Below are 25,023 nucleotides of genomic sequence, written 5' to 3'. Positions count from 1 at the left end.
GAGATCAATTTGTCTCGAAGTCCGGCGTGTTCGCAATGGTAAATGTTATTTACTCGGAATAACGTCAAGAAAGTGAAGAGAAAGAAATATAGGGAGAGTAATGAAAACACGATTGTACGGCGCAACGTCTGCATCGGGCTTCCCTCAGGTTCGTCGGTCTTTTTATAAATATAGTACTCAAATATTTAGGTGTTTGCACGGCATAATGAAATTTCTTCGTGAATGATTGGCAATCGTCAATCGATAACCTCATTCTCTCCGATTCGTATTAAGACGAATTATTAGGTCACTCGTTCCGTTGAGAAACTTTTAATCTTACAGTTGATCATCGCAATAATCTCAATCCACTATTATTTTCAATTACGTATTATCGATTATCAAATAAAATTAACAAAAAATTCTAGTTCTTATTGCAATTATGAAAATGTTCACCAAAGTATTATTAATTGCAAAGTACCTGTTTATGATTTATGAAATGGAAAGATAGTTCTGCGGTGAAGCTTGCAGGAGATACCTATACGCAAAAGTTCTGCAAATTTATTACTAAGTTTAAAGCATGTGAAGCATATTTTATCGCTAATTATTGGTCTTAGATTTTACGAGTGAACATCGTTGCCGATTTTCGCAATAAATACTCCAAGACCGCTTATTTCAGTGACGTTGATGCGCCTGGCCGACCGGCCGTCGCGCAAAATGTACTTCAATTAATCGATCACCTTCAACGTAATCCCGATTGACTTACAACTGGGTCGTTTATAATCCGTAACACGGCAAATGCTGTCGGATGATTTAATGTTTCGATACTTAAAACGATCGTACGAGCCTGTAGCACGTGATGCATCAAGAACATTTACTCCAAGTCGCCATCTTGGTGCATGATACTGTAACCCTATGGTCGTGAATTCGCACGATGCGAAAATAGAACAGAGATACTAAGGCAAGTTGAGAAAAATACGATGCAGCTATTTTAATAAGGATGAAGTCGTACGAACGAAGCTGACGAAGACAAACGACAGCTCGTCGTTAATTCCATTCAACATTTTAGCATGGCGGAATAATTAAAATTAATGTGTTCGGCGACATTAATGCAATACGTACTATTTCGCCTCGTGAACGTCGTTTTACGCTGGAAAGGCCGATCGAGTGAAAATTACCTGTTAATGAATTAACAAAAGCTGTTGTTCTCGCTAATCCGTATAATTAACTGTCTAATATTCTATAATTTTACGATCACGTGCATCTTTTACTCGATCTAAACTTTGTTTCTTTTCTTTCGGTGTCATTATCTTTAACTCATATCTCAAAGTTGTTTTTTGTCCATTCGAAAGGTGTCTTTCCGTAGATCTGTCCACTTCGTTCGCTCTATTAACTTCTCAATGGAACTCGAGTCGATCGAGCAATTGTATTTGCAATAATTCCTTTACACTCGCGCAATTCTTACACGCGATTATATAAATCTATTTAAAACCTAAAATACTGAAATAATTGATGTTATTCATGTACCATCGTATTGTAATTTACATTTGACGCGAAATATATATAATGTACGTATGTATTTGTCAGCATCGTTCGTATAGTCGTTAAACTAGACAGATACGACTATGATTCGATTACTTATATACTTGATACGGAAGAAATATACTGGAGCGTGAAATTTCTTCGGTAACTCTCGTTACATACAAGGTTATGGTTACTACGGCGAGTGTTTGTCTCCCATGAGATGGAAATGGCACGACCGCGCGTTGAATAGCAGGCAATTTTATCGCTTGGAGAAGATTATGAGTCCAGCGTCTTCTCTGGTGAAGATTAGGCTGCTCGTGGGGGGTGTGGTGGCTGGGGAGAGAGGGGGAGGGCAAAATATCGTGTGTGGAACGTATTTACGGTGCCAAGGAGCACGTCGAGTTATCCACGAAAGTCAGGTTAGCACGGAGAAGCCCTCCCCACAGCTTGTTATCTTATTGTATTGTTAGTATGCCGCGATGCGCCGTCTTGGAGCAGGTTTTCTTCCCCTTAATACGTCCTTCTCCCTTTTACACTGGTTCCCTTCTTGCTTTGTCATCGCTGTTTCTCTCTCCATGCTCCTCCCTTTCTTCCAGGGCTACTCGACCCTTTACTCTTGTGCGTTCTTTGCCAACACTCACCGCATTGCTAAACTATAGATCTTCTTCGTAAACCCGAGATAAAACTGTAAGAACCTATTAACGTGCAATTAAAATCCCTTCTTACGTTATTCGTCCTGCGAATATTCTTTGTCGGTCGAATGTTACGCTAGTTACATTAACAAATAAACGGTAAATTGTGAATTCTTTGGCTTGGTGGAAAATGTAAAAAACACATAACGAAATTTAACAATACATATCCCCTTTACATTATATTCCAATATTATGGATAAAAAATAAAATGTCATTCGTTAAACTTTTGTCGTGTTTTTTCTTTCTCTTTCAACTCATTTAATGTCTTTCCTTTTTAAGCTTTATTCAGAATTTTCGCGTCGTTACCGTAATATTTTATACAAGCAGTTTAAATGGAAAGAGGAAACAGATGATCAGATAGGTGAATAGACAGACATAGAGAAGAAAGAGGGAGAATGAACGTATGTGTGTGTGCGAGTGGGTGTGTGCGTGCGCGCGCGCATGTGGCGTGACTGGCGAAAGAGAGGGACACGCGTTGCCCAAGAGAACGAGAAGAGACGAACTGTCTTCATTATGCTAATGCCGTGCAACTACAGCTGACCGTGGCCAAAAATAGATGTAGATATCGTGGGATGCTGACTCGAACCTCGAGGGGGTTTTTATCCTCTCCTCGCTCTGTCTTTCTCGTACCCCTATGGCCATCCTTCTATTTCATTCTCTTCATTCGCTCAACGTTACGCTTGTTTCTCGATTCGGAAGACTCCCCGGCTTTGTCCTGGAATGAAATGGTTCCGAGGATGAAGATCGAATCGCACTTCTCCTATTCCTACTTTACGCCGTTGAAAATTTTTTCTCCCCCCCCCCCCTCTCACTCTGGTCGGTTCCGACTGGCGGTCGATTTCTTCCTTTTTGTATGAAAGCCGCGCTCATTAGCTTCACCTTTGCCGAGGAGCACAATGCTTCTACGAGGGAAACTTCCTTTTCAAAAAGCAATGATTAGTTACGTAATGATACTTGTTTTTCAGGGACGTTGTGAAGACCGTTGCTCAGCATCGTTAAATGCTTTGCTTCTCAATTTGGCAATGGTTACACGGGCCATAAAGACGGTTCGTTAAATATTAAGTATAGAATTATGATCTCTGACACTGATGAAAAATCATGAAATCACATCCAAATTCATCTAAGCTGTTCACCTAACACTCAACTACCACATTATTCAAGCACTAAGAAATTAAATTTTCATGATATGTAGAAAGTGCACTTCTTTATTGACTCCTCTAAAATTAGCTGACGCTGTGTCCGCAATAGACTCAACCGCATTTCCGTTTTACATCCCGTTTACGTGGTTTGTGGTCACGTTGATACCGTTGTTACGGAGGAAACGCGTGGCTGCATTAACAATCTTCCTTCGTTATCTTTTCGCTAAATTGCGAGGAGGTTGCGCGATTTTACACCGTTCTGTGTTCATAAAACAATACTGTAAAAGTGGCGCAGCGGCTTAGCACGTGAACATTAACGTAAACCGAATCACGCTCGTGCAATGGATATCTACCACCTACCACTGTCAAACGACGCTCGTACCGCATATAATTACCTTTCCAACAAACCGTACGAAGAAGGGAGAAAAATTATTTGCGAGACTTTAACGTCGTTGTTCTTGATATTTTACCGACCGTACTTTCAATATTTTACGAAAGTTATATACAATCGTGCATGCAAATAAATTTCACCGCGTGATGGTGCTTCAAATAGGGGTTCCTCGTATTTTCGGTAACGCGGTGTCACTCTAAGGAAAAAGAAGCGACGGACACTAAGAGCGAGAAAGATGCCAGCGGACTGGTTGCAGAGCAGAAAAGAAGGAATAGAAGCTAGAGTAATGTAGCGAGTCAGCAGTTTTTGTTAAAAATTTATTCGGTTCAGTTTCATGAGAAATATCACCTTGTACCCCCTCGACGTTCCGTATCACACCTCAGCGGCTGCCTCCGGCCCCACTCTTCAGTCTTGCGTTCCACAATCCACCCTCCATTCGGCGCTTTCTTCTTCTATCTTCTCTCTTTCTAACTTTTATGTACACGTAAGTACGTATACCTGACTTGCTACGATATATCTACCGCTGCTAGAACGGGCTATTCATTTTTCAACGGTGCGAGAATATTCGATACGCATTGCCCCGGAACGATTTCGACAGAATTAAACGTAGATAACTGTGTTCACAAAAATTACATTTGATGTAACGGTTTTACGATTCACGATTCGTCGCACGACTAATAGGACATATTGTCATCTTTTATCGAGAGCCGACGGATATTACGATAACGTGTTTTAAGTGCAACGCGTTGGATTTTCGTATTTTGGAAACGAAAAGTACGTTTATATGTAGGTAGCAGAATGCTTGGCTTATCAGAGTCTGCGAGGCGAGAATGGTGCGCTTCCGCTTCCGCCTTGTCGTTGGTATCGAGAATCCCTGAAGAAAGAGTTTCGAACCGGAGGTAAAATTTGAATTTTATCCACTATTTATCGAGGTTATAATAGTCTACGCAGATAAGGATGCTATTAACGATTATCAATAATTGATCGATGCTCATTGAAATATCAATAATATTGTTAAGACGACAGTAACTGACGTAGAGCGACACGTAACATAATTTATCACTCAGTCCCTTCTTCCTAATCAAACTTTATTCTTATATCAGAAATTTTTCTCATCGTGGAAGTTAATTCTTCGATATCGAAGAAAATCTATCTTCTCGATATCATCGATATGTATTGATATTGTCACTAATAGCAAAATTTCTAATTAGTGCGTATTTTAAGATACAAATGAGAATTCGTATTATGCAGTTGTTAGTTCCTCTTTCAGTAACAAGAGCGAGAAGTCAAAATATAAAATGAAAGTGAACCGAAGAACGAATCGTAACAATGGGTCATGATAAGTTTGTGTACGTAAAGTGTACGTGCAATGTACTGTCAGAGATATTCGTGCAAACGATATGCACGGTCTTTCTGTATCAGACACCAGGATCTTTTCCTGCTGCGAACTGTAGCATACAGAGGCCGTCGGTGTTGGTCTAAAGAATTTTCTACGGATCTCACTCGTTGCCTCCCTCGTACATTGTCACCTTGCCCTCTTCTCTCCTGTATGCCAGGAAAACGAGATTCAGCAGGTGTATAGTATGCGCCAGAAGTTCCTTCATTTCTTTTTCTTTTTTTTTTTTTCGTTTTGAAAATGCGCTTACTTACTTTGTTACTCGATGCATTTTCACGTAGCGTCAATAGGAAATCAAGCGTGACGTGTGAAAGTGATCTCTATCGAAGCGACGCTGTAGTACGATCGCTACATGGAAGAACCGGTATCGAAGAGAAGGATCGATTGTGAACTGTGAATCATCTCGCAACATCGTGATTTTTTTGTGAGCATGTCGTTCTTACGTATATGTGTATGATACTTATACAACTGGTGTATCTGTGCGAACGTTACGCGGTGGTCCAGGTTTATCGTATCTAAGAATCTCTGCTCGTTGCTCGCAGTGGTACATTCAAAGAACATTGGTATGGAATATAAAGAATTTTCCTTCGGATCTTACTACCCCTTACTTGTTTTTTCTTTGGTCGATCCTTCTCTTGCTCCGTCTTTTTTCTTGAGCGCGAGCGCATGGAGAAACAAGATTACGCTGAGGTATAGTACATGCGTTGGAAGTTCTGTTTCCTAGAGGCACAAACGAGAAGAGGAGAGAGAGAGAGAGAGAGAGAGAGAGAGAGACGGGAGACGGGAGAGCAAAGAAAAAGTAAGAGAGATCGACTAACCCCCTTTCACCCGCGGCGAGCGTGATAGTCAGTGGGCGATGAGCGACCAAACCTAACCTAACTCCGTTGCCGGTTCTCTACCAGGGTAAGCAGTAAGCAGGCTGGGTCGCCAGGCGACGTTGGAGAGAAAGAGATAAACTAATAAAGAGTGTGGGTGGTGGGGACTAGATCGGCGCATGCGCGCCAACGATGCTTATTGAGCCATGGAGAGGGGCGGTTGGTGCCTCATCGTCGGCGGCGGCGGCGGCGGCGGCGGCGGCGGCGGCGGTGGCGGCGGCAACGGCGGCGGCAGCGGCAGCGGCAACGGTGGTGGCGGTGACGGCGACGTGGCATGGTATACGGCCGCATGGGTGCAGCGAGGGGTGAGACGGGTAGCATATTATGCGGAGGAGGGGATCATGGCTCCTCGTAGTCGGAGAAAGGAGAGAAAAGGAAGATAAACGATGGTGAAACAGAGACAAAAGGGGAACGAACGAGACAGAGGGAGAGAGAATGAGAGAGAAGGAAAACGAGACGGTGTGTGTCACGAAAGTTCGTACGTACGATCAAGCGAGACGAAGCCGGGTGATTCAACGAAGATAGGGTGAGAATGATAAAGCGAGGGGGTAACGGAAAGGGGAGTGGGACAGTGAGAGAGAAAGCTTTGAGGGGTTGAAATTAGTGAGGGGGTGCATAGTTGTGCGATAGATGGTAGAAAGAGAAAGAAAGAAAACATAGATCTATTGCATATTAGACGAAGAACGAGGGGGACAAAATGTTGGAGAAAAGAGAAGCTACGAAATGATGGTCGAGTGTGTGAATCGTGCAAGACCGTAGGTGTGATTAAGCGAGATAGACGGAGGGGAATACGGAAAAGCGAATGAAATAGAAGGAGATAGCGGCTGGAGAGAAGGAGAGAGAGAGATAGATAGATAGATAGAGAGAGAGAGAGGGAGAGAGAGAGGGAGAGAGAGAGAGAGAGAGAGAAGTAGGAGAAGTAGGTTTGTGTTGTGTGGTATGGAAAAGAGCGAGAAAGGTAGAAGGCGGGCAAGTAGTAGTGGAGGAGTGGTGGGACAGACGAGGTGGGAGCGAAAGGGGCAGGGTAGAGGGGAGGGGGAGGGAAGAGGGGGCGCTGGCATCGGACAGTCGGTGTCGCGCCAGGCCCCCGCTAGCGGCTAGCCAAGCAAGCAGCAAGCAGTCGCAATCCCGTCGCCTAACCAGCATTGCTCGCCTTACCTTTTCACCCTCTTACAAAATCGCATTCGAGGCTTCCGTCAGCTGCATATATTTGCCCCGTTCCATCAACCGGTCCCTCCGACGTCGTCCGTCGTTGCACGTCGTCGCCATTGCCGCCGCCACCGCCGCCGTTGCCGCTGCTGCTACTGCCGTCGTCATCGTCAAACACGCAGTACGTCGTCGTTATTGCTCTCGCAATCGTCGTTTAGTCGCGCGTGGTTTCTTAGCAGCGGCCGTACTGAAGGGAAAAACGCGAGCGAATATATAAAAAAAAATACGGAATTCTTTTGTGATCGAGTAAGCCGATTATGAGTTGGAACAGTGCAGCAGTTCACAGCAAGCACGCATCATCCGGGCCAGCATCGTTCAAGTGAGAAAACAAGTTTTCGTGATTTTTGGTGTCGCGAGATCCGGCTGATCGACCGGAACTGTATGGTGAGAGTAGTAAAACGGAAAGTACCTTTTTCGCCGTTTCTTCTATCTTTAGTGAGGAAGAGAGCAAGTGCAGCGTCCTTAAAGGCTATTAAATTCGCAGCTCGTATGTCACACGTTCAAAGAACAAGCCGTGTCATTGTTGATATAAGTGCTGACAAATAAGATATATATATATATACATATATATACATATCTTATATATATATGTATCTACTATTGGTGTGTTGTTCGTTACCACAGTGAGAAGTTGCAAACTCCAGAAGAACCAACGAGAAGGCTCGCCGACCGCCTAACCTGTCACGGTGACCGACATCACGGCGAGATCGCGGCTGATACCTCCGCGTGTTCCGGCGCAAGGTAGTACAGAGCTCTCTCTATTTTACGATACATATGTATGTGTACGCGTACATCTATATACATATGTTCGTATATACGTGCAGCTATAGAGCAATAAGTCGTACACGCCATTGCCCGCGCGTGGGCGCTGTGCTGTATGCATTTGGACATATATTACGGTTCACGTCGTCATGCCAATGACGTCATCGTTTCCGTAATTGCGTTTTTACGCCGTTGCGGAAACGATGATGTTACTATTTCCGTTGTTTATGCTATTCAAGAGTACGTAGATCACTTAACGAAATTCATTTTACACGTTCCTCATGCCCGAGCGTTCATTCTGCTTATCGTGTTTCGATTCATTCGAATTAAAGCTGAGATTGGCAGCTGACTTGATCATTGCTCCATATTGCACGGGTTTTCGTTCGCCATACGGAGACGGATGTTGTCATACGAAACATAACCTTCGAGCTGTAGGTATGTTTGTAATTATCGAAATACGCGCGTGCGTTATCTCTGTTTTCTCCGTTACCATTGCGACGTAGAAAAAAACGCGCGCAAGTTTGTTTGTTATTATAGCTCTTAGTTTTAAACGTGAAATGATAGACAGGCATTTTGATCTGTCACGTTTTGGTCTGGGACAAATCATATATTGACAATCGTTTTAACGTTCCATTATACATAAGTATTTTACAAAATATATGAATTGAAACCGTGTAATGCGCGTTACGTGCGTAAATGTGAGTCGACCGATTAACCACGTGTCATTAATTCCTCGTTTCTTCACGCCGTCGAAGTACGAGATTTATTTATTCAAAGTAACGGTTACTAGCGCGGCAAATTTTATTTCATCATATTTCGATAATGTCAATTCGGTCTTTTTTATTATTATTTTAATACTGGAACTACCTAGAATTTCTTGCACAATAATGCCAATGAATTGATGAAAAGTTGCAAGTCCTAGATTTTTCTTTTATAATTTTACAATTTTAATCAAATTCAATGGTATAATTAATTAATTTGTAATTCATAAAGCGTGCTCGTAAAAGTTAATTTCTCTCATTATCAAATTTGCCAACTTCTCACTTATGGCTTGTAAAATTTAATTAACAATGCTAGTTCAGTTATGCAATAGAAATTTTATATATTTATAATGCTTCGTTTCTTGAAAGTTTGAATTTTCCGGTAAAGTATATGGACGAGAGCTCGTTTCTTTTCTTGCTGTGATTTCTTTTTAAAAGTTTTATCCGTTAGTCGACGGTAGTTCTAGTATTAAATTAATGCATAGTTTGGCATTTTCGTCGCTTTCGTAACGAGAATAGTACGTATATAATTTAATGTTCCGGTGTTCATGATTTTTAACAAAAGTGTTCGATGACGTAATTCCGTGAAATAATTCTTCCGCGGACAAAAATATTCCCGTGAACGTAGATAGGTTCGAAGCTTGGTTACCGATGTAGATGCATCACTCGTGCCATGCACGTTCCTAAAACAAGATAACGTGATGCGTGAGAAATGCACTCGCGAAACTCGTTACTTTAGATCTATCTAAGTATCTAGCTGGTGGCTGTGATAAATATTCTGACCACTATTTTTTTCACAAACAATATGTAAAATGCTGTTTGACCACTTTTCATGGCATTTTCATCGCCGTAATCGTACATAATCGTTTCTCGATTAGAATTAAAATATATATTTCTTCCTTCCTGTAAACTGTTCTGAACTTCTGAAAAGCATGGACTACCAATCAAGCTCAGTTATATTTATATTTCATAAATATTTAGTTGCGTGGCAATTGACGGATGAAATAATCCACGTGCGATTAAAAATTTAGGTAGATTATTTTCTTAGGTAAATGAGCAGTAGGTTTAATTTTGAAAACTGTTTCGATTGTATAAGACACGGAGGCACTTCGATCCCCTCACATTCCAGTAGAAGCAGGTATATGACCTGTTATCCTTAGATACAATCTTACTTTTTCAAGATACTGGACTTTCGAAAATAGCTTGTCCTATTCCGACGTTTTTCTAAGTTATTTTATCACTTGCGTGTTTACTTCCAAATACGTAGGAGACAATTATATTCCGCGAATATTTCACTTGCACTACTGGATATAAGTTTGAGACCAAACTTGCAATTGGATATCTTGTGCAAGTTTCTTTAAATCGGAAAGAAAGATATCGTTTGTTTTATTTATATCAGTTACATATCTTACGTATCTTGTATTTAATGTCCTATTCTGTTTCTAGATTCTTAGATATAGTTTCTGTTAATTTAATTAATGGTACATCTTCTTTTATTTTCAAAGAAATAATTACATTGTAAGTATTTCAAGAGAAATAATTACATCAAAATTCTATTAAGATTACGACATTATTAGCTTTTGCAATGCTTTATCTTAAACATTTTTCCTTTTAATCACTTCATTATGCTTAATAATAATACTACTACTACTACTAATAATAATAAATGCCATCATGTTAATTATGTACTTGAAAATCATTTGTACGAATTGGTGGATTTGCCAACTGAAGAATGTGCATTGTTTCGTATATATTTGTTTGTATTGTTCTCTCATTCACTTTAAATACTTCAATAAAGAAGTTAATCACGATACGAAACGATTATTGCAGCGTTATTCTATGTGTAAATAAATGGGAAATATAGCTGTTTACTGATGAGGATTATGGTCTCAAATTTATACTTTGTGTAGTGTACGGCATTATAAGATCATTGCTTAAACAAGATTGCTTCAGGATAGTTGTTGGATTTGAGAAAAACTCAACTTTTCTATTAACCTGTTTGAAACTAGATTCGATGTGCTAACAAGTTTGTAATATATGTTACGTTATCTTTAATTACTTCCTGCTTGTTCTTGAAGTCATTGGAATATTCCATTTGTAGCGCCACAAATATTTTAAAATATTAAAAATGCTTTCAATATTATGGATTTTGTGATCCTTAGCTCGTAGAATTTTCTCTTTGATGCCATTACACATAAGGCGTTAACGCGTATAAAATTAATCTCATATTAAATGCTAAATAGGTTAACTAATGGGAAATGATATGACGATAGTCGAACAATAAAATGGATATGAAATTTTTTGGTAATAAATGGATGTTCTACTGTACCTTCGATAGTCGGAGGATTAATTAACGGAATACAAGGCGAATAGATAAATGATATTCCCGTAATAGGACATAATGGAAGGCAAATTTCTACGTGACGTAAAGATGTCGTACGAATTGACGTGTAAGTGTATGGAGTGCATCCTACACGTATCGGTGTGCGTGGCCTAACGCATCGAATTACAGTACCTTCGTGGGCGTGTCCCACTAACATTCCGACCTCGGTGTCTTTTATCTTATTGAGTCTTACTACATACTACTCCATGCCGCGAACCCTTTTTAAAACGCGATGTCCTTGTTTACGAAGATCGCAGGAAGTCACACCTATGGTGTTGCCGTGTAGGCTGTATGCATGTCAGAGGATCGTTGCAGATCGAAGCGAGTATGTAATAGGAAGAGTAATAGGATGAGTAATAGGATGCAAACTGCTCTGCGCTTATGGCTGGAACAATCGTTGCGCCGCGTCGCGTCATTTCTTTATATCCGTGCTTCTGATTTGCTACTTACAGTTCAGTTTTTTTTTTAGATGCTTGAATGATGTTAAAAACAACTCGGTTGATCGATGATTCGACTAGAATTGAAATTGAGCTAGAACTCGTGTCAGTTGTTCGTACAGTACCCTAAAAACACTGGAGTTCGTTCTGATTATTTAGAACTACCTTACAGTTACTGGCAATCAATACTAGAAATCTGGATTCTGTTCTGACTCTTCTTTCTTCTTCCTTATTCTCAAGTATCGAATATGTATCTAGGATATTTTTATTCCAGTGTTGTACACCTACAGTTATATATATATACACACACAGTGTAAGTACATAATACGATATATCAACTTATGTAATTTTTATGAATTTGATCGCTTTGGTAGTTCTTATGTTAAAGGAATTTCATTTTTTTAATCGGCTTGAAGTATATCCACAAATAAATGATAGACATTTTCGAGTCGTTTTTTCTGAATCACCTTGACAGTTAGGTTGACAGTGTCGACACATATTTGCAGCGCAGGAATTTTATCTACGTTACGTCTCCATTATCTTCGCTGCGCACGTTGATGATTATAGCACGGTAATTTTTACTCATAAATTGATAAGCGATGCACTTGCGTTAAACGCATTTATTACACACAGTAAAATATTTGTATTTTCTTATATGAATAAATTGTTGAATTGCGTAAAGCGTATCACTGACTGTTACTATTCCATATTTCAGAGATATTATCTGTTTTATCGTTATCTTCCACTCTGATTGTCGTGTTTGCCGTAGATGAAGATAGTTACAACTATTGTTCAATTCTCCCTGCAGGAAGATTTAAAAATAGATATCATGTATTCGCTATTGCACTATGAATTTCATTTTATCATTTATTAGAACTACCAAGTTTCAATATATGTATCTCGATGTAGTTGTCGTGCAGCCCTGTATCTTTTTAATAAAAACAAACAAATCGTAAAAACAAGATATTTACGATGCGCCGTTTTAACACATTTGGTAGTTTAGTGTTAAAAGGAAATTTCCAACGAAGATGATCGTGAGCAGTTCTTCTAGAATCGGTAGGAATTACCCCATGACATCATCGTCCGTGATCACGATTCACGATACTAAGATACAAGAAGCGAAATACATAGAAGTAAAGATAGAGAGGGAGAAAGACAGAGTAATCGGTGTGTTATGGATTGTGTGACGTAACCGAGTCGAAATTATCTTGGTTAATAGTGTGTCAGAAGTTCTAGTTCCCCGTGAGCCGTCCGTGCGTTTTCACGTTTTTGTCACGCTTTTACGGTAAAACCGTTCCCGAAAATAAAACACAGAAATTGTGTATAGAGTTACAAACGCGGTAGGGATCCCCGGCGAGGAACTTCTATTTATACCATTTCGTGTTGGTCGTGTGCCAAACAGAAAATCACATTTATATCAAATGTCGTTAATTTACAATCTCCACAAAACATCCGTGGACGAATTTTCGCTGGGTCGTGGCTGTGCAGGATCTATACGTAGTTGGCCCACGAAGTCGTAAATCGTTTCACAGATCGCCCGGTCGGTTACACGCGACGCCACGACGTGGCGTAAGGCGTAAGATATATGTCCTTCTAATCGCGGTATTTCTGCCTCCGTGTAGTCGCGCGACTCTTCTAGGACAACATAATCACCACGATTCCGCGGTCGGTACGGAAAACTTATCGACGCCCGGTCGATCGATAACGCGGGAAGGCCATCTAGATTACGAACTCTCTACGTCCGACAAAATTTCGTTTTCGTGCAATATATATATATATATATATATGCATAGAGATGCTCGCGCACCAGTTGCATCTATGTGAACTCCGAAAGCGTACGAAAAAAAAAAAGACGTGCGCGGTAACAAGAATCGTCGTAGTCGTGTGATACGGTGAAAGTGAGGATATAGAAGCAGATACGTTGTTAGCGTATAACGTTGCATGCGCTTATTAGAAACTCATCAAAGAAAGTCGATGGGGAGGGAACAGGAAGAGGTAGTGGCGCGCGCAAGAAGTACACTTGCGAACGACAACGCAATTCGTGAGACATGGCATCGCTTTGCGTTAAAGGACAGGCGAGTCGTCGAGGCTGAAAGCACAAAGGGGGTAAGGAACAACGACAAGGGACGAACGTAAAGTACAGGATGTATCAAAAACTTCAGTAGTACGTAATACTCGTCAAAATGAGCAAAATAGCGGTAGTAAGCGCGGGTTCAAACATCACTAGCTCCTCAATTATATGACATTTTTATATCGTTTGTTCAAATATGACTTCTGCTCGACGAGGGTTTCGATGCGTTTCCTCATAAAAACACGCACGCGTTGAAAGATCACTAGCTTTCCACTTATCTTTCGATAATAGATGGTAATCTTCGATCCATTGTGTCAATTTATCCAACGGTTAACCGGTTTACTGTACGCCATATTTTTTTAAATGGCGTGGCGGATAACACGATAGTTCGTTGGACTATTACAGACTCGTAGTTGAAATTTTCATACAACTTCGAAATCAATGATACCTAGATCCACGTTTAATAATGTATTTTCCTTTCTTTTGACGAGCATCGGACGTCTCTGAAGATTGACCACAATTTTTTGGAACACCCTGTACATATGTAGTATATAACGCGTTGCCAACGTTAACGACGAAAAAGAGAAAGGGAGAGAAAGCTCGAAGCCTTAAGGTCGATTTTAGTGTCTGTCCCTGAACATTTCTGGGCATCGCGTATATGTGTAGGCGGGGTGGGTGTGCCTCGTTTTAATTTTAGTCCCGTGACAGCCTGCTCCCGCGAGGGAAAGATAGGTGGCGTTGACCCGCCAACGTAACCTACAAATATTTCTCTCTCTCTCTCTCTCTGCTGTCATCAAGCCCGATCTATCGGTGTCCCTTTCTCTCCGGACCACTGGCGCGCATATGCCTCGAGCGATACATCAACGAAAATCCACGGGCGTTCTTACGTTCCCCTTTTTCGGACGCCTGAACGAACTTATAGTCTTACTACATTCCTTTCTCTCTCTTTTCAACCGAATCTTCATGTGTATCTCGGCCTGCGTCCCTCTTTTTCCTCGTGGCTGACCTATCTCTTCGCGTTACGTGCAGAGATCAATCGAAAAATTGCATTTTACGGAGATATATTTTTATTTCACGTTTGGGATGTATGTATTTGTTTATTTTTAAAGCGCTATGAAACATAGCTATATACGATGTTGTTTCTCTCGTGGTTTAGAAAATTGGGCTGTTGCGTGAGAAATTCAATAGTATTATGTGGCTAGATGTTTGTCGCTTACAAAATTACGTATTACTTCTCCAAAAGATGTAGTTATACGTATGTATTTTCCCCCTTATTTCCATGTTGTAAATTCAGTTATTTGTTCCCATTTAAATAGTATAGTTAGAGAATTACTATTCCAATTTGCTTTAGAGAAATTAACTAAAAAATTCCTTAACAAGTTATCCATAGGTTCGTATTCCTAAAGCCATGTATGTATATTTCAAGTTCGTAATAAATTTTGTCTCTAGCGATGCTATGTTTTTCGACGTAGCTTCAGAGCAGGAAAAAAGGGAGTTCATAGGGGTGGGGGTGGAAAACGGTCGGGTTGTTTTTAATTTAAAAGCGGGCCGATCGTAATTCTGTTTTCCTACCGAACTAGCCGGGGCTGATGGTACATTCATTGCGATAGAATTTGATTTCGCAGAAAACGATAAATATTCAAGGGCACAGGGTCGAAACGCGCTCGCCTAGCTGGGTCGTTGCGCGCACGCGTGCACACGCTCGCGCAGAATGTTCCCATGTGGAATTTCATCGTTGAGAGCATTTTGCTGTGACGGTACACGTATAGCGGCCGACTTCTCGACAATGAGTCAGAATGAATGATTTGCAAGCGTTGAAATGCATGAACGAGCAAGCCGAGCGCGACGTCCGATTGGACGACTGCCTCTCCGTAGTCGCGCCCTCGCCATCCTGCACGAATTTATGGCTTCAAAGCGTCCCGATGCATCTACTCTGTGGCGTCAAATTGCTTTCCAGCGGTTTTTTACCACCCCTCCACGTCCTTGTATATTGCGACAGTTTTACGTTTTATCTAATTATATTTTCCCAACCGACGATAGTTTGGTCAGGACTGGGAGATGTGTACATTAACTTTTCTACTTTTTCACCCCTTCTTTCTACGATTTTGTTATAGACTCGAATATTTGTTTCATCTGCAAATTATTTCTCGTTTTTCAACCTTTCGATGTTGCCACTTTTTCATTTTTATTTCTATCGCCTTTCATCTTTCAAGCGGTGAAAGACAGGGCATAGAAGAAAATAATAAAATTACATAAATAACTCTAATACAATGTTTACACATCTGTGCCTAAATAACAAATTTAATCTATCAGCCATACCTTTCAGCGTATTACAATGACAAGGAGCTAAAATTCGGTGAGCAATCGCGTTAAGAAAATAGTAGAAAACTCAGGAACGATGTATCTCGTGGGGTGTCCATCTCGACGATAGAAACTGGTACCTATCGAAAGAATAGATTCGGTGCGAGGAAAGGCGCCTCGGTACATTAGGAAAAGCATACGCATCGCGACGAGTCTCAACGTGTTGTAGCATCATTTTCACTAAGCTCGAGGACGGAGCCGCCGTACCCCTCGACTGTTTCGGTAGGAATAGCCGTGTAATTACGCAGCGAATAATTTCCGTCGGAACGAGTTTCTATGCGCCGCAACGCTTTTTTCAACAGGAAACGACATCCTATACACCCTATCCACTTTCGGAATCGAATCGGAGAATCTCTTCTGTCTACGATATGAGACATGTTTTAGGAATTATAAAGAAACGAAAATATGGTTTTCTCTTTAGTAACGGATGCCTATTCAGAGAGGAGTACATTTTTAGCAAATGAAAATTTTCTTGGAAAATCGGTAATGTCCTCATTTGCAAATCAATTTTGCTTAAATATTTGACAAATTGTATAGCGTGTCTGGTCATCTTTATCCTCGATATTTTTCAACTGTATTTTCTTTAGCTCGAATGGCTTTGATGATGTGAATTATTGTCTAAATATTGTGCGGGTTAAAAAAATAAATACAAAACATGTGTCAGAATCGATAGATATATGTTTTTAGCGGAAATTTATCGGGGAAAGTTAAGAAATCAGCTCGAAAATCTGTATAGCACGAACGTTAATAGAATAATAGATATATTTACTCACATTTTCCACCTTTATACGTTAAAAAAGAAATCAACGATAAACTAGAAATAACTCGTTAAAAAATGGGAAGAAATATATTAAGATAAGAGACCAATAATTAAATAAATTGCTTCATTTCGATCCGTTCAAAGAACTTGTGATTTATTTATAAGATGACATGATAAATTTCTGTTGCAATGTGAATTTCAAATCGATAGCAAAATTAGTTGGAAATATAATGTTTATACGATCAGACAAACTATGTGGAACTTTCCACCGGTGTTATACGAAGCCAGAAATTTTTACAATCTCGGAATTAAAAGTCGATAAAGACATATTCATTTAGTTTCGAGTTTTAATCTTCGCACGAATGTAAATATATAATTTATTTTTTACTGAAAGGAAATGACACGCGAAGATAGGTGTAGGTAATCCATTAGTAAAATAATTACTAAATATGGGAAATTGGAAGTCTGACTGACAGTTTATTAGTTTTCTCGAATTATATCCGAACAATCGCACGCTGACAGTCGCATTTTTCTTCGGAGAAATTTACCGCGGTATTTGCTCATGGACAAATACAAATTCGAAGGGTAGAGATAATTCTCTAGAGTTTACCGGTATTTCACGAAATGTGCGGTAACTTGTTAATTCATAGGCACTTAAATTCCGAAAATGTGGGTGTAAAGCGGAGCGTGATCGCGCGTGTGCGTGCCACCCACGTACATTACCGCTCAAAAGTATCTGGACGCTCGACTGCCTTTTTCAGCATACATAAGACGAGAGATTTTTCCTCGGCAACCACAGTGATTTTTTCAATAATTTTTTCTAAGTATAATTTATAAAACACATCGGGGAATATATCGTAGTAGATACTTAAATTCTCGAGAATCGAACGACTCTGTTCGGTAACTGTTTTAGTGCGAGCAGATGGTAACATATTTAACTAGAAAAATGAAGCATATTATTCGAAGCAGGAGAAAAATGACGAATCGATTATTGCTGATTAATCGTAATACGTTGTTACCAAGCTTTTAACTGGAGTTTATAAAGTTTATTATGAGTAAAAATTCATATAATAATTGGAATTTATACATTCTGCTAACTCTATAAGGACTCGTTAGGTACCGATAATCGTTTAAATTTACGTATTGTCACCAGAAATTCGCCAAAAGCGTCTAGATATTTATGAACGGTAGTGTACACACATAGACGCAGACATACGTGAAATGGTGTAGGTTCGAACCGATGCCCGCGAATCGCCGATCAATATCGCCATTGTTTTCCATTCAGCTGATAATACCGGCGGCTTTTGGAGTATGGCGTTCGGTCTTATTGTAGAAGTTGGCTCGTTCAGCTTAGTTCCACGAGGAAACATTTCAGTTGTTTTCGCGTTAAATACTTAGCAAACCAGCGGGGCTATTATATTTAGTTCGGTAACTTTCCTTTCGTCGTAACGATTGATCGTTTCTGATTATATCGTAAGCGTTTCTTTCTTCGTTACATCACTGAATTACTTACTTGGAGGTTTCGGAAAACATCGAAAAGTTTAACACTTTGGATGACTCTGTTTTTCCATTTTTCTCTTCTTTATGGTTGGAAGTATTTTACGCGAACAGTACGTACAATGATGTTAACGAATGTAAATTTGAGTTAAAAATACTGGTGGATGTGTGGTAGCAGGGAACAAAGTGTGCATTGAAGTCTAACGCGGATGATATCATGGGTAATTGCTGGATGAAATCACCTGTTATTTGGAGAACTTGCGTGGATTTCTAGTTTCAGAATAGGACATTGCGTTGGTGCGATATGGAGTATAAAATAATTATAGATAAAATAAGAAACAATTGGCACGAAAATACTGGAATAACTCGTTTCGAGTATGAAAAAGTAAATACACGCGCCGTCGTGTTAATACCGTTAACAATTTCCTATAGATACGTTATATATAACAAATGCTTATCTCCTTATACAAGACGTCTTACGCAATGAATTTGACGATAACGAGCCCCGAAAATTAACAAGGTCTGGCTTTTGAAGATTTGATTAATTGTAGAAAATATTATGGAAAATCTTAAAGGATTCGAAAGGAAGAAGTTCAAGCTGTGTAATTACCGGCAGATTACTAACATCTGTTAGCGATTAAAGTCGATACAATCGTCTATAGGGACAGGTCGCGAGGTCGCAATAGACTCGTTTTCCTAGTGAAATCAAAACCGTCGAGGAGCACGCTTTTTACCTTTCCGTGATGTTTGACTTTTGCTAACCTTTTAAGAAGATTGTCGGGTTGTAGGTATACTTCTATAGAATTGTGTTCTTTTGTGCGGGGCCATAGAGGGAAGGTACTTTGCAGGGAAAACCTCTGTCTGCGGAGCAATAAAAGCTCAAGGTCTTGTTCCGATACCACTGGATCCTTTCATCGATCCGCATTCACCACAGTTGACACGTATTTCACGGTGAACTGTTCTGACAGGTGTTAGACAATCATCGATTATCTTCGGTGTGTCTGTTTCCTATTCAACCTGCGGTTTCTCGCTTCTTCGGGTTGCATTTTGCTTTCTTATCCCTTTCCTTGGCGACCTTAAGTTGCTATACGATAAGTCTAATAAGCAGATGTCTATATAAATCATTTATTTAATAAATATCGAATATAAAGCGTCCGTTTGAATTTCAGCTATCGAAAGTTTCAAGAAGATGCGTTCCATTTGTAATAAAATTTCAGTGGATAAAATTATTCGGAACATCGGCATCAATATCGATCGATTAAAATATATTAAAATCTATATTCACAATTGCTAGGAATCAACAACTTCTTTGAGAGCAAAATGCGAGATGAAATTATTAAATTTTGTCTTTTACTTTGACGGAAGCTCCCTTGTCCGCTTTTTGCCGAGTATTGATAAGATAGACGGTAAATTCCACAGCCAATTACTTTTAGCGCGTTTACCAAGAATTTCGTACGGTTGGTAATCTCTTTAATGAACGAACTTGGAATCGACGAATCGTCCGTGAACGTATGTCTGCGGATATCCTGGAAGTTTCTTGAAGTTTCTTGAAGTTCATCGATGCAGAAGAGCTCGTGATCGTCGCGCGAGACGACACTGTCGTCTTCGTGTTCGTATACATATATCCAGATGCCCTGGAATGCGGGAATGCATATGCAAAAACGAACAAGAAGAAATACTTGTTGTCGGCAGGAAGACATCAGACCGCGTTGGAATTCGTGCGGAGGTTTTAGACTTGCATACACAGATGCTCGTATTCGCACAGTGAATGAGGAAGACGTCTTTCTCTTCGCTGCTTGACTAGGTGAATTTCAAGATCCTTCTAAAGAATTTGTTTCTCGTTCGTTTTTTCTAATATCCTCTCTTTTTCTTTTCTTGCCTCCTGCTGCACATACTGCGTTCAATAGAACGCAAACGTACGACGGCGGTGGGAACCGTCGTAAATATCGCTGTCCCCGAAAGTATCAGAAATAACGCTTCCACCTCGGCGACTCTGACAATCTAAAAATGTATTCCTCTCCTTGCGATTTCATTCTACCGTTTTGCTTGAAGCTTTCCGCTTCGGCGAAACGATTTCTTCGCATAGGCTTTCTTACAAACGATCTATCGACACAGAGTGGATCAATTTTTCTTTCGAACGGACTACAACGATTATTCTTTAACGTGGTTCAACGATGTCGATGACGCGATTTCATAGATTATAAGATAAGGATAAGAATTTTAAAAGCTTGATTTGCAATATCGTTAAATTGAAGTAAATACTTGTAAAACATTCTCTGTTTCTCGCAGACGTCTAGCCGTCCTTTTTAACCTCTTAGTCCTTTTAGAGAAAATTTCGCCGCAATTCGGTTATCGTTAATGCGTTAACAGCCCATTTACCTATGTTTTATCAGGGATTTTTGTTTCCTGCCAAATCCGCTATTTATCTTGATTTCGAGAACTCGTGCGATAATTTCCTGATCTAAAAGAATTTATTTCACCCGACTAGCTAACGATAAGTATTTAACACGATAATTTAAATTTGCCCAGTTAAAGTATGATCGGGAAACACCTCGTCTTTTTCTTTTTTTCACTAACTTGAAAGCGTTTTCGATTAACTCGCCCCCGATGAGAAATATTTCATGGCGGTATCGTCCCACGATCCCCGCTATCATAATCTCTATCCATCTAATTAACGATGTCGTTAATTTTACGGGCTACGTGTCGGTGTACACGCAGCGAAAGAACAGTTTTCACCTGTAACAACATTGAAACCGGTGCACCGTCTACCTTGCTGTATGCCCAAAATCCTTTTAGCTAATTTAATCGGTTCTAATTCCGTTACAGCCAACGACAACTCTTAAGCTCGTTGCGTGGAGAGGGTACAGACCGGGATGGTCGTTTTCATTGTTTCATTCCGTTAATTCCAATTACTCTCTTTTTATCCTCTTCCTTTCGTTTCTTTCCTTCTTTCTTTTTTTTTTTTTCTATCGTGGATATACCGATGATTGGGATATCAAAAATCCAATACTTGTAAACGATAACAGTCAAAATGTGTATTCCAGATTTTTCCCAGTAGAATTTAACGTTACCCAGAATTTTCTCAAATAAAGATTTTGTCATTTATAACGTCACTCGTTTTCACTGTATTTTGTTTCTAAATTTTTTAATTCTAAAATCTTGGTTCAGACATAGATTGGGTTGGTCGGAGGGTTGATCGAGGCCGAGCGAAGGAAAAATCGTGGAACGAATTCGCACGAACAGTTTCGAGCGACCTACCGCGTGTGACGGCGTTGTCCGTTCGTTTCAGTCTGGTTAATCAGGAGCAGTCGATCGGAAAGGTTAAAAATTATTTTTCTCCCGTCCGCAATTTCTCTCGTTCCTCTTCATCCCCTGGCCTATTCACCTCCCTTTATTTTTGTTCTCGCTCTCGCTCTCCGTTAGACGACGCGACGTCAACAACCGTGGTACTAGCATGGTTATCCGGATCAGTGGACGTTTACAGTCGAACGGAATCCCGTAGCAAGCCGTGCTCCATTCTCTCCATTATAAAATAGACACGAAACTGTAGGTGCAAAGTGGATGCGTCTCGAAGGTGAAACGTCAGGCTCTCGCGTGATCTGCATCAAAGGGGGTGCAGTCGTTCGTGGGATGCGATTAACGAGTATTAGCTTGTTTATTTGCGTTGGTTCTTTATGGATACCGAGATGAAGAGACTTTACGAGGTTCGATCAACGATCAAAGCATACAACGATATTCTCGATATTTTTAAAGGCACGTTAAAGGCTGATATTCGATTGACGCATTTCGTTTGCAAGAATCAGATATCTTGTATTCTACTTTGGTATGCATTTTTATGGGAGTATGAAAAACAAAAAAAAAAAAAAAGAAAAGAAAGAATATGCTACAACGATAGAAAATTTATGCGTGAAACCGTAGAAAGGCTGTGAGTGTCTCCTGACGTCGATGATTTTTCGATATCTGTTTGAAACTTATATAAACGGTAAACAAAGGATAACATAATAGGTTTGGATTAGGCGATATTTTATCCGGACGCTTCGTAGGAGCCGATAACCAATGATAGCGGTGCTACAGACGCACGACCAGGGGCAGAATTCAATGGCTAGTATCGTTATATAGTATTTCGTGAACATCTCGGAACGGAAAAGTGCAGACCTTGTACGTATAGGGGAAAGTTGTTGAAAATATCGATTTCTACGACGTATCCAAAAATCATCGAAATCGGAGAATAGTCGGTCTTTTTACAGTTTCACCAATTTATCGTTCCATTTTATATGATTTCAAATTGATCAAATAAATGTAACTACGCGTAAGTATTTTTATACAAATTTACATTTCATAATTCAGGTTATTTCTCATTCCTGGACTTGAACGCGAATTCTAATTAAACTAAGAACATTAATGATTTGGAACACGGATGATACCCTAAATTCCCAGTTAATCACGAAGCAGTATCTCATTTGTAGCGATCCGTGTTCGTAGTTGGACGAAGCTGGGTGTTGTTTAGTGGGTGTAAGGTTTCGAACTCCGTTAGACTGTCGTACAAAGGGACAATTAGGTATTCGGTAGATCGCGCGAATTCGATGCAGACGTCAAGGACGTCCTTCGATGGTAGGATGAGTCGAATGCGCTGTGTGGCGTTCCCGACGACGTCGACGTCGACGTCGACGATCACGAAAAGTCTGTGTGAGATATTGATTCGGTCGTCCCTCTTTTTCTGCGGTAGTCACGTGAAAGAAGTGGACGAAGCTCGAAGCCGCATTCGTGCACGTATATCGATTCGACCGAGAGAGCCGAACCAAGTCTTTCGAGAGTACGCGAAAAACTAGTCACGAGGCAGAGATACGTGGTATACCATGCCGATACGCGGTTGATACTCTTGATATTCCACTTCTCTTATCTTTCTTCGCAATACCGGCTGTAATAGTTCATTTATAAAGTTACGTTATTATATTTTAATAATCGGTTGTTCCGTATTCGTTTATCACTACGATTAAGTCAATGGATCGAAAGGTCGTATCTGTTAACCTACCAATTCTCACATACCTCAGATTATGACGCAATGTGGGAAATTTGACCAATTTCTATCTCTATCGATACGAAACAGAATGTTTCAACAGTTTATTTCGAAATACGTATAAATTATTATTTCTTATTTTTATTGTAAATTACTACAAGTCTGTTTGTCATATTCCAGTGCATGTTTTAACGAAGAGATTTAATTAAAATGTTAGCAAATTGTGTATAAAAAATTGTAGGATAAGGGAACAACGATAGCCAGCTAGGGAATATCTTTTTTTATCGAGAAGAGCGCTAATTGATGCTAGTTAATAGGTTAATTTGCAAGTAATCTTTTAGATTGAATTAGCTGTGTGAAAAGTAGAAGCTACTGGTGCAATACCGGGATATTTGTACCGAATATTGAAGTTCCACGAAGTACAAGTCGCTTGGACGTTATCGAGTATCTTTCGAAACGATAAAGTTCGATTATCGAACGATAGCAGAAGTCTTGATAAAAAAGAAGTTTCGAACGAATGTCGCTATCTTCTGTTACAATAAATTCGTTCCGTTTTAGCTTACTTTTCATAAAAAAATCTTTTCGCTAGTTCGTCGACTCGGCACTAAAGACCGGACAATTATTATCGTAAAGCTGAAAAAATATATATAAAAGCAAAAGAGAAGCAACGAAATAAGAACAAAGAGAGAGTTCGCGTTTGTTCGTTACGCTGTATGAATAACGTTATACGAGTTTTAGTAGTTTCCTTGTTTCGTCGTTTCAAATTATCGCGAAACAATAATTTAGCGAATTTGAACCTTCGCTTAAAGTTACTATAGAACGGTATTTCGCTAAAGTTACCTATTTATTATTATCTGTCGTTTGATATATCGCTGTGTTACGAAAATGAATAACATTGTGGCGCTTTGACGAAGAGAAAGAAGAGAGGAAAAATGGCAGGAAGCAGCGTTTCGTTCGCAGTTTGAGAACTGCTGATCTTATTAGCGAGTACACCTCCTTAGGTTTCGTAGCGAGTTTCAAAATCTATCACAGCGAAAATTCGATATTTATTTGTACGAACATGTTTGTACGAATAGGGTGGTTAGATGAGAAGTCTCGAGAGTTCGATGTTGATACGATACTTTTGATAAATAGTTGTCTTCTCGTTCGTATCAGGTATAGAATTAACATAATTATTAACGTCGCGATCGTTTCGTCGATTTTTACTTAGGAAACAGTACGAGCAATTCTTTTTATCACCGTGTTGGAAAATGTCAGTGACGAGAAAATTCGACGAAATCTTATTTAATCGCGAGAAACTCGGGTATGATTGCCGCTGGTCGGTCAGAATCGACGCGTCGAATCGTTTCGAATGGTAACGATTTTCGTGGCCACGAAAATCCCCGCGAAAACAAACGGTTCGAACGAAAACGTTTTTCTTTCCGGCATTTTCTAGCGCGTTGAACGCGCGCATACGTCCCCATAACTCTTCCTGGGTAACATGAGAAACGAGTGGAGCGCCTCGGGCCCGCTTTTCGTAAGCGGCTTACTCGCGTGACGGAAAATTGTACTATGTTTCTCTCGCCGACCCTCTTTGGCCGTTTCTTTTTCTTTACCTTAACTGTTTCTGACTCGTACATAAAGCAAATGCTAGACCGTGTATAGTTGCCGAGAGAGAGAGAGAGATGCTGAGCGAAGTCGTAAAGTTGATATCATTGGTTTGCTGGCAGAGTAGAAAGTCATCGAATCTCAGATATTTCGAAAGTTTTGTCAAAGACTCTGAAAATTTAAAC

The 25,023-nt window shown here is 40.0% G+C and overlaps 1 protein-coding gene across 16 annotated transcripts in view; it reads left to right on the top strand.

The window, feature by feature from the left end:
- Positions 1-7,056: 7,056 nt before the first annotated feature.
- The window catches only part of LOC139987702 (protein muscleblind), a 406,475-nt gene continuing 388,508 nt past the window's right edge, over positions 7,057-25,023 (top strand). For 3 of the 16 annotated variants that reach the window (XM_072004247.1, XM_072004245.1, XM_072004246.1), the window contains exon 1: positions 7,061-7,943. The gene's annotated coding sequence lies outside the window, so the exon portion shown is untranslated. Of the gene's footprint in view, positions 7,944-25,023 lie in introns of all 16 variants that reach the window. The other 13 variants (XM_072004262.1, XM_072004248.1, XM_072004251.1 and 10 more) reach the window with 8 other exon arrangements.

The sequence above is a fragment of the Bombus fervidus genome, chromosome 5, assembly GCF_041682495.2.
Source record: "Bombus fervidus isolate BK054 chromosome 5, iyBomFerv1, whole genome shotgun sequence".
NCBI lineage: Eukaryota > Metazoa > Arthropoda > Insecta > Hymenoptera > Apidae > Bombus > Bombus fervidus.
This window is presented reverse-complemented; position numbering and strand designations above follow the sequence as displayed.